Source organism: Salvelinus fontinalis, chromosome 33 (genome assembly GCF_029448725.1).
Source record: "Salvelinus fontinalis isolate EN_2023a chromosome 33, ASM2944872v1, whole genome shotgun sequence".
Lineage (NCBI taxonomy): Eukaryota > Metazoa > Chordata > Actinopteri > Salmoniformes > Salmonidae > Salvelinus > Salvelinus fontinalis.
Window position 1 is genome coordinate 7369756 of NC_074697.1, and position 14817 is coordinate 7384572.

General features: G+C 40.8%; 1 protein-coding gene across 4 annotated transcripts in view; it reads left to right on the forward strand.

Annotated features, from left to right (window-relative positions):
• The first annotated feature begins 8298 nt into the window (after positions 1–8298).
• Positions 8299–14817, forward strand: part of LOC129831696 (protein FAM168A-like) — a 63963-nt gene continuing 57444 nt past the window's right edge. For 2 of the 4 annotated variants that reach the window (XM_055895068.1, XM_055895067.1), the window contains exon 1: positions 8300–8674. The gene's annotated coding sequence lies outside the window, so the exon portion shown is untranslated. Of the gene's footprint in view, positions 8675–14817 lie in introns of all 4 variants that reach the window. The other 2 variants (XM_055895070.1, XM_055895069.1) reach the window with 2 other exon arrangements.

Consider the following 14817-nt stretch of genomic DNA (forward strand, 5'->3'; position numbering starts at 1 on the left):
AAAGAACAAACAACGCAATTATCACAACACATAGATTGTCATATGGCTTTTTTTCTGGCTTCATGGTGATTTTACCCACGCACCGCTATTGGCTCCTTGGCTAGACGGAGAGGAGTCTGTGCTCCTTGGCTAGGCGGAGAGGGGTCTGTGCTCCTTGGCTAGACGGAGAGGAGTCTGTGCTCCTTGGCTAGGCGGAGAGGGGTCTGTGCTCCTTGGCTAGACGGAGAGGAGTCTGTGCTCCTTGGCTAGACAGAGAGGAGTCTGTGCTCCTTGGCTAGACGAAGAGGAGTCTGTGCTCCTTGGCTAAACGGAGAGGAGTCTGTGCTCCTTGGCTAGATGAAGAGGAGTCTGTGCTCCTTGGCTAGATGAAGAGGAGTCTATGCTCCTTGGCTAGACGAAGAGGAGTCTGTGCTCCTTGGCTAAACGGAGAGGAGTCTGTGCTCCTTGGCTAAACGGAGAGGAGTCTGTGCTCCTTGGCTAAACGGAGAGGAGTCTGTGCTCCTTGGCTAGATGAAGAGGAGTCTGTGCTCCTTGGCTAAACGGAGAGGAGTCTGTGCTCCTTGGCTAGACAAAGAGGAGTCTGTGCTCCTTGGCTAGACGGAGAGGAGTCTGTGAACAGAGTGCAATAGTAGTTCCATACTGGGTTGCAGCACAGTGGAACAGCTGCAGAGGCTGTGTAATTCCTCTAAAACAGTGTCTGCTAGATAAATATGCCCTTGTCAAAAGACTGATCAAGGGTGCATGAAGGCAGGAGACAAAGTCTAAAGACGTTTCATCACCTTGTCTCCTCTCCTTCATCTGTACGTACATGAAAGAACTGGACAGCTGAGAACAAACACAATCTTTGTCTTTCAACTATCCCCTTTAAAGTCAAATACCCTGATAACCTGAGTGTCAATGGTTCTCCTTAGTCCTGACAACTAGCAGGGAACATCTGTTCTGTGTCAAGAAGTAACTCTCCCACTCACACGGCCATGCTCAGCTGTGAGTGTGTCAATGTTATTGATGCCATGGGAACCATGGAAACCTCTGGGCTTCCCAAGGCGCCATGTCTGTCTATCTGTCAGTATGTCTGAGGTGCTGTGGAGTCACATCGCCCTCTAGAGGATCCTCTGCATCATAGCAGCAACAGACCTGCCCCTGTATTAGACTACATTAAATCACTACAGAACAGCAGACTGGGTGCACCTCAATAGTCTAGAGGCTTGCTATCTCTCTCTCTCTCTCACACACACACACACACACACACACACACACACACACACACACACACACACACACACACACACACACACACACACACACACACACACACACACACACACACACACACACACACACACACACACACACACACACACACACACACACACACACACACTCACTTACACGCACACACACACTCACACACACACACACTCACACACATTTGTTTATCACTCAGATTCACTGTTTCAGAATGTTCTGAGGGGAAATGAATGCTGAAATCCACCAGTGGGCGGAAGTGATACACACAAGAAGCAATACTTCTCATGTCATACTTATTAATACGCTAGGGGCGGTGCCGCATATACACAGAGTGTACAAAAACATTAAGCCTTCCTAATGTTGAGCTTTCCCTCAGAACTTCCTCAATTCGTCAGGTCGTGAACTCTACGAGGTGTTGAAAGCATTCCACAGGGATGCTGGCCCATGTTGACTCCAATGTTTCCCACAGTTGTGTCAAGTTGGCTGGATGTCCTTTGGGTGGTGGACCATTCTTGATACACACGGGAAACTGTTGAGCGTGAAAAACCCAGCAGCGTTGCAGTAGGTGCCTGGCACTTACTACCATACACTGTTCAACACAGGCGGCTGCTGAGGGGAGGACGGCTCATAATAATGGCTGGAACAGAGCAAATAGAATGGCATCAAACACATGGAAACCATGGAAACCATGTGCTGGATGTATTTGATACCATTCCACCTGTTCCGCTACAGCCATTACCACAAGCCTGTCCTCCCCAATTAAGATGTCACCAACCTCCTGTGCTCTTCAAAGGCACTTAACTCTTTAGTCTTGCTCATTCACCCTCTAAATGACACACATACACAATCCATGTCTGAATTGTCTCAGGGCTTAAAAATCCTTCTTTCTCCCCTTCTGTCGTTCTGCCCCTGAGCAAGGCAGTTAGCCCACTGTTCCCCGGGCGCCGAAGACATGGATGTCAATTAAGGCATACACTCACAAACTGGAAACTGGAAATACGTTGTACAATCAATTGGTGAGAGAGACTCAAATATCACATTAATTTGTACATATCCACTACATGAATTGTGACAAAGTTGCTTCCTTTTTCCATCATGTCCTTGGTCACGTTTGCGTGGGTCAAACAAAAACACCATAATGATTGGTTGACAATAAAGCCTCCCATAATAGAGTTCCACAGTTCAATACCCATAAAACCTAGAGGTCAAACCGGGAAATGGTTCCAACATTTTTACACCAGACATTTTTTCCATTAGGGATTTTAGAAACACTTATAATAAGGACTGTGTTTCGTGTAGACTTACCCTGGCTTGACATTTTGATAACCATGTAAATCTCTCTCGGACAAGGTGACTTATCAATATATTTGGCTCTATTTACTCTCAGATTCGAAAATGCTAATTAGCATCATGCAAAACTACAAATCCCAGCACGCTCCTGTACGTAATCTCTAGCTGACACCTTTGCTAAGAGGTATTGTGTCAAAGAAAAACTTGTGCAAGACAATTCATAGAATTGTCCATTTAAAGACATTTTGCCAATTTATAAATTGCTACATATAGCTAACATTAGATAGTTAATCAAGAGATTCTTACCTTTTCCTCGATTCAGCAGCCTGACCAGATCATCATGGCATTTGTAGTTCTTTATGATAGCCACATTAGCAACTAATTAACATTTCATTTGTGGGTAAATACAGGCGAATATATTGATAAAAGTCACCTTGTCCTAGAGAGATTTGCACAGTTTTCAAAATGTCACGCCAGGGTAAGCCTACGCAAAACACAGCCCTTATTTTAATTGTCACTAAAAAAGCCTCCCTGGTGGGAAAAACGATTGGCACTGTTTTCCTGTTTGACCAATAGGTTTTATGGGTATTATGACTCATACTGTGGTACTCTATAAAGGCGATGGTTGCAGGATGAAGTTGAAGAGCAACTTGCAGTTGAAACTTCATGACATTTGATCACATGATTTTTGTCAAATTCATGCAGTATGTAGGAGCAAGTCGGCCAATTTGTATCGCCATAATGCAATACACTTTGAAAGGAGGTGACCAACGATGGTCATCGACTTGACAAAAGGAACCCACTTGAACGCTCCCATTATATTCTCACTCAATCATTTGATATCTATATGGTATGCAACGCCGGTTTCCTTTCATTCTTCTTCGATTTGCGATTGTTGTTTAGCTCATAGTACTCTGTTCTATATTCCACTTTGTCGTTGTCTATAGTTTCACTCAATGCTAGGGGGTTAAGAAAAATTGTAAAGCGCAAAGCATTATTTTTATTTGCCAAACAGCTTAAAACAGATTTATATTATTTTCAAGAGTCTCATTCAGTTGCTACCGACGTCAACTTCTGGAGATCTCAGTGGGGTAATGATGTATGGCTCTCTCATGGTTCTGAACTCTCTGCTGGAGTCACCACTCTAATGAATCAGTTCAATGTTCCTATTTTGCACTCTGACTGTGACCCTTTTGGTCACTTTCTTTGTCTTGTCTTCAACTGTAACAACATCATCATTATTATTACCAACATTTAGAAAAGCGTATTCTCCATTGGCTAACCAAGTTCCCGAATGCTTTACTTATAGTAGGTGAGGATTTTAATATTACTCAGAATTATTTCATTGATAGATGGCCTCCGGGACAGTCCACTTCTATGAATACAAGTTTGAGCCAGTTTATGGAAAGGTTTGATATTATAGATCTTTGGAGAGTAAAGTTTCCTAATGACTAGTCTTTCACAGGGAGAAATAAGACCCGCTCCAGACAATCACCATAGATTTTTGGCTGGTGTCAAGTGTTTTGATAAACAGGGTATTTCTGTTAACATCCTTGCCACTCCCCTTACTGATCATAGAGCTATTTATATTGACATTAAACGTTTTATCTCTGATAATGGCATTGGCAGAGCATCTACTGATGGAGATAAACAATGTAATTACACACTTTTGGAACAAAGCTATAAGTGACAATTCATACAGTAATAACTGGGAGCTTTTTAAATATAAGGTTGGAAAATATTTAAGAAAATATGGGCGTTTTCTTGCCAAGACGAGGAGAGCTGAAGAAGAAAGTGTCATTACAAAGATCACCTCTCTTGTTCTAAAGCCTGTTGAAAGTCTCTCAGAGGAGGACAAGTCTGTTCTGTTTGAGCTACAAAACAAGTTGGATGATATGTATAAACTGAAAGTAGAGGGAGCCTTTGTCAGATCTAGGAAGAAGTGGCTAGAGGAGGGTGAACAAAATTCATCTTATTTTTTCATGTTAGAAAAATACCACTCTAAAAATAATACAATTCAACAATTAAATATTAATGGTCTCATCACAGATGATCCCAAATTAATCTCTAAATGTAGTTGCAACTTCTACAGGAATTGATATAGTTCTAAGTATTGTGAGGTTTTCTCAACTCTTTTCTGTCACGTTCGTCATAAGGAGTAGACCAAGATGCAGCGTGGTATGTTTCCATCCCTTATTTTGGAATAGAAAACTTCAAACAACAAAACAAACTGACGAAACGTGAAGCTAGAATAATGCTCACAGGCAACTATACATAGACAAGATCCCACAAAGCACAATGGGGAATGGCTACCTAAATATGATCCCCAATCAGAGACAACGATAAACAGCTGCCTCTGATTGGGTACCATACTAGGCCAACATAGAAATAGAATTCACCTAGATAACCCACCCTTAATCACACCCCGACCTAACCAACATAGAGAATTAAAGCTCTCTATGGTCAGGGCGTGACATTTTCTTTGACTCTCTGGGGAATGTGAAATCAATTGGGGAGGCTGAGAGGAGAGAGTGTGATGACCCTATTATAGTTGAAGAGATCATTTATTCTATTGAACACCTTAAAAATAATAAGTCTCCTGGGACTGATGGTATATCTGCTGATTTTAACAAAAGTTTTTCTCAACAGTTAGCCCCATTTCTGTTGGAGGTCTTTTCTGAAAGCATTGTAAATAATGTTCTTCCTCCCAGTTTGACTCAAGGTCTGATTACATGAATCCCTAAACCCAAGAAAGACTTGCTTCTACTCGATAATTGGCGTCCAATCTGTCTGCTCAATAATGACTACAAAATATTAGCCTCTGTAACGGCTGATTTCCTCCTCTTCGTCTGAAGAGGTGTAGCAGGGATCGGACCAAGACCCAGAGTGGTAAGTGTCCATGTTTCAATATAATCCACTGAACACGACAAAAAACACAAAATAACAATGTAACCTAACCGAAACAGTCCCGTGTGGCATGAACACAGACACAGGAAACAAACACCCACAAACCAACAGTGAAAACAGGCAACCTAAATATGGTTCCCAATCCGAGATAATGCAAAACACCTGCCTCTGATTGAGAACCATATTAGACCAAATGACAAACCTAAACATAGAAACACATAACATAGACTGCCCACCCCAACTCACGCCCTGACCATACTAACTAAAGACAAAACAAAGGAAAATAAAGGTCAGAACGTGACAGCCTCTATATTTGCAAAAGAATGAAGGCAGTATTGGACTCAATTATAGAAGAGACCCAATCTGGCTTTACGGGGAATAGACATATATCTAATAATATCAGACTGGTGTTAGACCTTATTGACTATTCTGATTTAATCTTCGAAGATAGTTTTATTGTCTTCTTAGACTTTTATAAAGCCTTCAATAAAGTGGAACATGAGTTTCTATTTCTCACTTGAGAAATTTAGTTTTGGGGAATTATTTTGTAGTACTATTAAAAGTCTTTATATGAATGGGAACAGTTCAATTAAATTAAAGCATGGCACTTCTCACAGATTTGATTTGAAAAGAGGAATTAGGCGAGATTGCCCAATTTCGTCTTACCTCTTCCTGCTTGCAACCCAACTTCTTACAAGTTCTGTTAAATCCAGTAATATAAAAGGGATCTCTATTGCTGACAGAGATATTATCATAAGTCAACTTGCAGATGACACAACACTCTTTTTGAAAGATGCTGACCAGATTCCTAGAGCAGTCGATGTGATGAATATATTTTCCAAAGCATCTGGTCTTTGCATAAACCCTAATAAGTGTGAATTGTTTGCTGTTAAAGATTGTGTGATTCCCTTTATATCCTAATTCCAGTCAAGGAAAAAGTAACATACCTTGGGATTACCATATCTAAGGATCAACAGGAAAGATGCTCATTAAATTTTATACCTATTATTGAAAAAAACTAAAGAAGTTGAACCATTGGTTGCAGAGGGATTTATCCTTGAAAGGTTGAGTATTGCTTTCTAAAGCTGAAGGTATCTCTAGCCTTACTTATGCAGCCCAGTCCCTATACCTGGTAAAATAACGGTAAAATAAATAAATAAATAAAAATATCTTGACAACAAAATAGGTAAAGCGGTTGACCAGGTGCTTTTCAACTTCATCTGAAAAAATCGTACACATTATATTAGGAAATCTGTCGTTATGAACTCATATGAATATGGTTGTCTCAATATTTTAGATTTTCCTACTTTGAATAATACTTATAAGATGAATTGGGCTAAACATTTTTTAAAGAATCCAACTTCAATTTGGAATTTCATCCCTCATTATATCTTCTCCCGTTTTGGTGGACTAAATTTTGTTACTTTGTAACTATAACATTGATAAGATTCCTACAAAATGATCTGCTTTTCATAGACAAGCATTTATAGCATGGTCGTTAATATATAAACATAATTTTTCCCCGTATAGGTATTTCGTTTGGAACAATAAGGACATCTTGTATAGAAACAAGTCTTTATTTTTTAAGAACTGGTTCAATAATCATATCCTGCTGGTGAGTCAACTTTTTAATGCAGAAGGATTGTTTATATCGTTACAATATCCCTGTAACAACTAGAGAGTTCACCATAGTCTTTGATGCTATTCCATCTGGAACTCTCATGTTGTTTAGAGGTGGAACCAGACCTCACCTTCTTGACCTACCCTCGCTTAATCCAGTTGACTCTCCAATAGGGAAAATGTGTTTCTCCTTGCTCCCTCAGAACAACAGATCTATACGTGTTAAATTTCAAAGGGATATTGTATCCATTCCTTTCGTCACAAGTTACTGGAATACATTGGTCACTAATATCTGTTGGAAAAAAGTCTGCTTATTACCACACAAATACTTGCTTGTTAACAAGGTCAAAGAGGTCTCTTTCTGAATGATCCATAGGTATTACCCTGCGAATCATTACCTGAAGAAACTCAAAAAAGACATTAACATTGATTTTACTTTTTGTGTTGAGCATCCAGAAAGAGTTTAACATTTATTTTGGCATTGTTTACATGTAAAACAATTATGGAAAGATATTCACAGTTTTATAATTGTTCATATTCTTGATGACTTTTGTTTGTTATGGGAGAATGTGCTGCTCGGTATCCTTAACTATAATAAAGATAAAGAAAACAATTTTTACCTCAGAAATCTAATTGTGCTAATGGAAAAATGTCATATTCATAACTGTAAATTCACTAAAACACTCTTCCGTGTTTTCTATAATGAGTTCAAACAGTATATTAAGACCATTCTACATTCTTCTAATAAGAAAGCTGTTAAAACAATCAATATCTGTATTTCTTTTAAGGTCTTTGTATAATTTGTAATTTGTTGTGCCCCCTAGCATATGTTATCATTGTCTATTTATGTACTTATTGTATGTATACAGACTTTTCTACATTGGTAATAAAATAAAATAAATAATAACAATACTAATAATTGAACGCCCCTATCATATTTTACCTGTTCTACTAATTAGAGTCCCAAACTATATTCCTACCCTTTCACGTTTATTTAGCCTAACAAAACTCTATGTTGATTTCAATTTCTCTAAAAGAAAGGCAAACATCTCATCGTTTTTAGTGACAGTGCTAGTTTGTTAAATTATGTTTGGGACAAATCCAAATGTGCCGCTCAAGCGCCATCCATTGCCTACAAAACGTCATAAAATGGCGCCGTACTCTAAAATACGTTAATGGGAAATGTCGTTTTTTGCTCAAACAAGCTCAAGTTTCAACCTCGACGTTCTTTATCATCATGACCAAATCATTTCAATTTTCATTCTCTTTAAAATTGGTTACTTCCAAACTGATATATCTTTACCCCATTTCAAGCTTAAGTTGTAGTTCTAGAGGTGGTGTCCTTTTGTAATTTTGGGAGGCTGAAAAGCCCATCACCATCCAATGTTTGTTTGCCTGCTCATGGCCCCTCTCTCCACCCATCACTCCCAATCTCGGCATCCCCATCCCCCACTCCGCGGTGTTCCCAACGCCGCTGCTAGCCAGAAATCGCTGTAGCAAAGTGAGAACCTAGAACACCGACAGCGTTAACATAGCCAGTGCCAACGAGTTTGAAGATACCTGAACAAAATAAGGAATTTAGATAACAGCATTTGTCCATCAGACATTGGTAAGGCTCGCCCGCTCAATATTGTTGTGTCATCTCTGCTCCTTCCCCCTTTTTCTGTCAATTGTCCGACACCGATATAGCATGGTTACGTTACTTGGAAAATGTATTGATGGTGGAGGATAACTAGCATTAGCGAGCTAACTAGCGCTATCTTAGTAGGTGGACAAAAATAACATTTCAGCGATGGGCTAAATAGTGTATCTATTTTATGTGACGAAATGTTATGCACTTCCTCCATCGTTTGAGGTAAAATAGCTAGCCAATCTACATATCGATTGACAGATTGTAAGAGAAGGGACAGTGTGTGGGAAGGATGCTAGCAAACGTGATGGGATCTAGTATGATTGCGGTAGAATTGTCTAGTGTCTAGCTAGCTACTACTTTCCAATAGCTCGCTGGTCACGCATTTTTAAACCACACAGCGCAGTAAAGAACAGTGGTTTTTCAAAATGGTGTCGGAAGCTTGTGAGCCCATTTTTGTTAAACCATCTCTGTTTGGTTTAATTAATGTTGGAATGTAACTAACTAGCATAACTCGCTTAAACTATTGCTGCGGGTGTGGATTTTAGGTATCTAAATTCACTTTATCAAAGCATTTTGTCAAAAATAAATGTTAATTGTTGTTTACCGATACATTGAATAATAATAAACATTGAATAACTGAAGTGGCCATTGCGTTATCAATTAGCCTGGTATTGTTTCGATTTAACAAGGCAATCAACAATTTCAGATGCGTGTTGAAAGAGAAACGTTAACGGGTCAAATCCTTTCTGGATTAGTGTCTTGATGTGAGCCTAATCTTCGAATTTCCGATTATCCGGTTTATAATAGGGATTTATCGCAGGTTTTATGGCTATTGACTGACGTTATAACCCGTGTGGGAATTTGTGCAATCAATCACGACAGGCACTATAATAACGAGGACATTTGAATGCTGAACATATTTTTTTATTTGGTCGAGATATGGTTGAATAACTAGGCCTAGTAATAACGTTATAACGCATCACTGAAAATTATTCACGGCCCAAGCAGTAATGACGACACTTGCGTCTAGCCATCCAAAATGAGTGGGACAATTCATGTCATTGTGCGTTTTATTCATACATGCATACCTTGACACAAAGAAAATACAATACAATTACAGTAATTAAAATATTAGCTATAGAGAAAGTGGACGGCACTCAAGCTACAATTATTTAACCCCATAAAGCTTAAAACCACGTGTACCTTTGTGTGCGTGAGTTATTTATTGTTATGTACTTGAACGGTAGGCAGCTCGGGAACAATGAATGCAGCCATAAAACTTTGACAGGGAGGGAGAAAGGAAGAGGGCCCTACAGGACCAAGGTCTATAGACAGGAATAGACTTCTCTTCTGTCTGATCATTCTGCTTGTGAATAGGACCAGTGGATTAGTACAGGCTACTTACTCTCAATTCAGGAGGAATTGTTCCATCAGAGGCAGAATATTGACTTGGTCTTCTTTGTGTGTTGAATGAATGTTCACCTGTCAAGGACTTGAATGGCCTGTATTTGAACAGTTTCATGACTTCAGAACATTATTGTTGTCTTGTTTTGATTTCTGAAGTTGTTTGTTTTGATGTTTCAGTGGCAGGTGGATTTTTGAAATAGGCTTAATCGTCAAATGTCTGCAGAAATGACTTGACAGAAGAGTTGACAGAATGTTCATTCCACTTTTCACTGTCCTTTGACTACTTGTGACTTTTTTGGTGGAATTACGCCGTCAGTGTCCTCAGTGTTCGAATGCAAGATATGTGTGCTTCTTGACCTGTTGTTTGTTTGTGTGTGTGTGTTGTTGGAACATTTCTCGCTATGTGTTTGCCAGGATGAAAGAATCCTGTGTGTCTTTCTGTACTCATGGCGGAGGTGCCAGAGTGGAAACTGGAAGCCGGGCATTTCTGTGTTCTTATTCTCAACCCTACTTCCGCTCCAGGATCATTAGTTTCCTGTGTTCCTCCTACACCTAAAGATGAACCCATGGATAGTCCAGTCAGGTGTGACAGCATGTGCTGGCCCTCTTCTGTGTCTTGTTGTCCCTTGCCCTACCTGACGGTGCTGCTTCTTGTTGGTGACAATCACTCATCGGCCTCTGTAGTGTCTGCCAAAACAGTTTTAATGGTCAGTGCATCTCTGTCCTCTTGCCTTGTGAGAGGTTAGTTCTGGCCTACACCCTATTTTCTGTGTTATCCCCAAAAGGTGAGCTTCTCCCACCAGCCAGAGAGACAGACAGAAGTGCTCAAATCCAAGGCCAGGTCTGTGAGTCAGTCATGCTGTCTAGCCATGCTGTGACCAGTGGGCTAGTCATCCTTTCAGTCTGCTCTCTGAGACACTGCTACAGAGAGGTGTGTGTGTAGGCATTCCCTCTCTTCTCTAGTAACAACAAGTTGTCTGCCACCAACTATAAACTTCTAGATGCGGGACACCGCCATGACCAATCAGGACACCCCATAAGCATAAACAATATGAATATTGATGTTAGTCTGGACCCCTGTTTTTATAGAATCCCAACAGTCAATATTTGATTCACACGTTTCTATCCATCCCTCATTCATGTTCCCCGGTGGAGCCAACTAGGGGTCCTGTCATTCATGTTCCCCGGTGGAGCCATGTGTGTTTTTTAGAAGGCCCCCTGGAATGGTCTCAATGGAAGCCAACTAGGGGTCCTGTCATTCATGTTCCCCGGTGGAGCCATGTGTGTTTTTTAGAAGGCCCCCTGGAATGGTCTCAATGGAAGCCAACTAGGGGTCCTGTCATTCATGTTCCCCGGTGGAGCCATGTGTGTTTTTTAGAAGGCCCACTGGAATGGTCTCTGGAAGCCAACTAGGGGTCCTGTCATTCATGTTCCCCGGTGGAGCCATGTGTGTTTTTTAGAAGGCCCACTGGAATGGTCTCTGGAAGCCAACTAGGGGTCCTGTCATTCATGTTCCCCGGTGGAGCCATGTGTGTTTTTTAGAAGGCCCACTGGAATGGTCTCTGGAAGCCAACTAGGGGTCCTGTCATTCATGTTCCCCGGTGGAGCCATGTGTGTTTTTTAGAAGGCCCCCTGGAATGGTCTCAATGGAAGCCAACTAGGGGTCCTGTCATTCATGTTCCCCGGTGGAGCCATGTGTGTTTTTTAGAAGGCCCACTGGAATGGTCTCAATGGAAGCCAACTAGGGGTCCTGGTTGATTTATAATTGATGATTGCTGTCTCATGTCATCGTCTTTAGCTGTACTTCCCAGAATATGAAAGCTTCAGGGTTCCCCGCTTTTCCGAACAGGAATAAATGAGCTCACCTCTTGAATCAAATAAAATCCAAGTTTATTGGTTGCGTGCACAGATTTGTAGATATCACAGGCGCAGTGAAATGCTTGTGTTTCTAGCTCCAACAGTGCAGCAATACAAAACAATCTGCACATAATCCATAAGTAAAAAGAAAGAAGTTAAGAAATATCAGAGCGATCAATGTCGGAGTCCAGAGAATACAGTGCCTTCAGAAAGTATTCAGACCCCTTGACTTTTTCCACATTTTCTTACGTTACAGCCTTATTCTAAAATGGATTAAATCGTTTTTTCCCCCCCTCATCAATCTATACACACAATACCCCATAATGACAAAGCAAAAACAGGTTTTTAGAAATGTTTGCAAATGTATAAAAAAATGTAAAACTGAAATATCACATTTACATAAGTATTCAGACCCTTTAGTCAGTACTTTGTTGAAGCACCTTTGGCAGTGATTTACAGCCTCAAGTCTTCTTGGGTATGACACTACAAACTTGGCACACCTGTATTTGGGGAGTTTCTCCCATTTTTCTTTGCAGATCCTCTCAAACGTTGTCAGGTTGGATGGGGAGCGTCACTGCACAGCTATTTTCAGGTCTTTTCAGAGATGTTTGATTGGGTTCAAGTCCAGACTCTGGCTGGGCCACTCAAGGCATTCAGAGACTTGTCCTGAAGCCACTCCTGCATTGTCTTGGCTGTGTGCTTAGAGTCGTTGTCATGTTGGAAGGTGAACCTTCGCCCCAGCCTGAGGTCCTGAGCGCTCTGGAGCAGGTTTTCATCAAGGATCTCACTGTAATTTGCTAATTTCATCTTTCCCTAAATCCTGACTAGTCTCCAAGTTCTTTCCGCCAAAAAACATCCCCACAGCATGATGCTGCCACCACCATGCTTCACCGTAGGGATGGTATTGGCCAGGTAATGCTTGGCATTCAGGCCAAGGAGTTCAATCTTGGTTTTATCAAACCAGAGAATCTTGTTTCTCATGGTCTGAGTCCTTTAGGTTCCTTTTGGCAAACTCCAAGCGGTCTGTCATGTGCCTTTTACTGAGGAGTGGCTTCCGTCGAGCCACTCTGCTATAAAGCCCTGATTGGTGGAGTGCTGCAGAGATAGTTGTCCTTCTGGAATGTTCTCCCATCTCCACAGAGTAAATCTGGAGCTCTGTCAGAGTGACCATTGGGGTACTTCGTCATCTCCCTGGCCAAGGCTCTTCTCCCCCGATTGCTGAGTTTGGCTGGGCAGCCTGCTTAAGGAAGAGTCTTGATGGTTCCAAACTTCTTCCATTTTAAGAATTTAATATAAATATTTTTTAAATTTTACCTTTTATTTACCTAGGCAAGTCAGTTAAGAACAAATTCTTATTTTCAATGGCGACCTAGGAACCAGCATGAACACGTACCACGCTGCACCTTGGTCTTCTTCCAACGAGCGTTAGTCTCATAGTAAAGGTTCTGAATACTAACAGTTGAAGTCGGACGTTTACATACACCTTAGCCAAATACATTTAAACTCAGTTTTTCACAATTCCTGACATTTAATCCTAGTAAAAATTCCCTGTCTTAGGTCAGTTAGGATCACCACTTCATTTGAAGAATGTAAAATTTCAGAATAATAGGAGAGAATTATTTCTTTCAGCTTTTATTTCTTTCATCACATTCCCAGTGGGTCAGAAGTTTACATACACTCAATTAGTATTTGGTAGCATTGCTTTTATAATGTTTAACTTGGGTCAAACGTTTCAGGTAGCCTTCCACAAGCTTCCCACAATAAGTTGGGTAAATTTTGGTCCATTCCTCCAGACAGAGCTGGTGTAACTGAGTCAGGTTTGTAGGTCTCCTTGCTCGCACATGCTTTTTCAGTTCTGCCCACAAATTTTCTATAGGATAGAGGTCAGGGCTTTGTGATGGCCACTCCAATACCTTGACTTTGTTGTCCTTAAGCCATTTTGCCACAACTTTGGAAGTATGCTTGGGGTCATTGTCCATTTGGAAGACCCATTTGCGACCAAGCTTTAACTTCCTGACTGATGTCTTGAGATGTTCCTTCAATATATCCACATAATTTCCTACCCTCATGATGCCATCTTTTGTGAAGTGCATCAGTACCTCTTGCAGCAAAGCAACCCCACACCATGATGCTACCACCCCCGTGCTTCACGGTTGGGATGGTGTTTTTTGGCTTGCAAGCCTCCCCCTTTTTCTTCCAAACATAACAATGGTCATTATGGCCAAACAGTTCTATTTTTGTTTCATCAGACCAGTGGACATTTCTCCAAAAAGTACAATCTTTGTCCCCATGTGCAGTTGCAATCCGTAGCCTGGCTTTTTTTTTATGGCAGTTTTGGAGCAGTGGCTTCTTCCTTGCTGAGCGGCCTTTCAGGTTCTGTCAATATAGGACTCGTTTTACTGTGGATATAGATACTTTTGTACCTTGCGTACTATTGTTTGTACAGATGAATGTGGTAGCTTCAGGGATTTGGAAATTGCTCCCAAGGATGAACCAGACTTGTGGAGGTCTACAATTTTTTTTTTCTGAGGTCTTGGCTGATTTCTTTTGATTTTCCCATAGTGTCAAGCAAAGAGACACTGAGTTTGAAGGTAGGCCTTGAAATATATCCACAGGTACACCTCCAATTGACTCAAATTATGTCAATTGGCCTATCAGAAGCTTTTAAAGCCATGACATAATTTTCTGGAATTTTCCAAGCTGTTTAAAGGCACAGTCAACTTAGTTCATGTAAACTTCTGACCCACTGGAATTGTGATACAGTGAATTATAAGTGAAATAATCTGTCTGTAAACAATTGTTGGAAAATTTACTTGTGTCATGCACAAAGTACATGTCCTAACCGACTTGCCAAA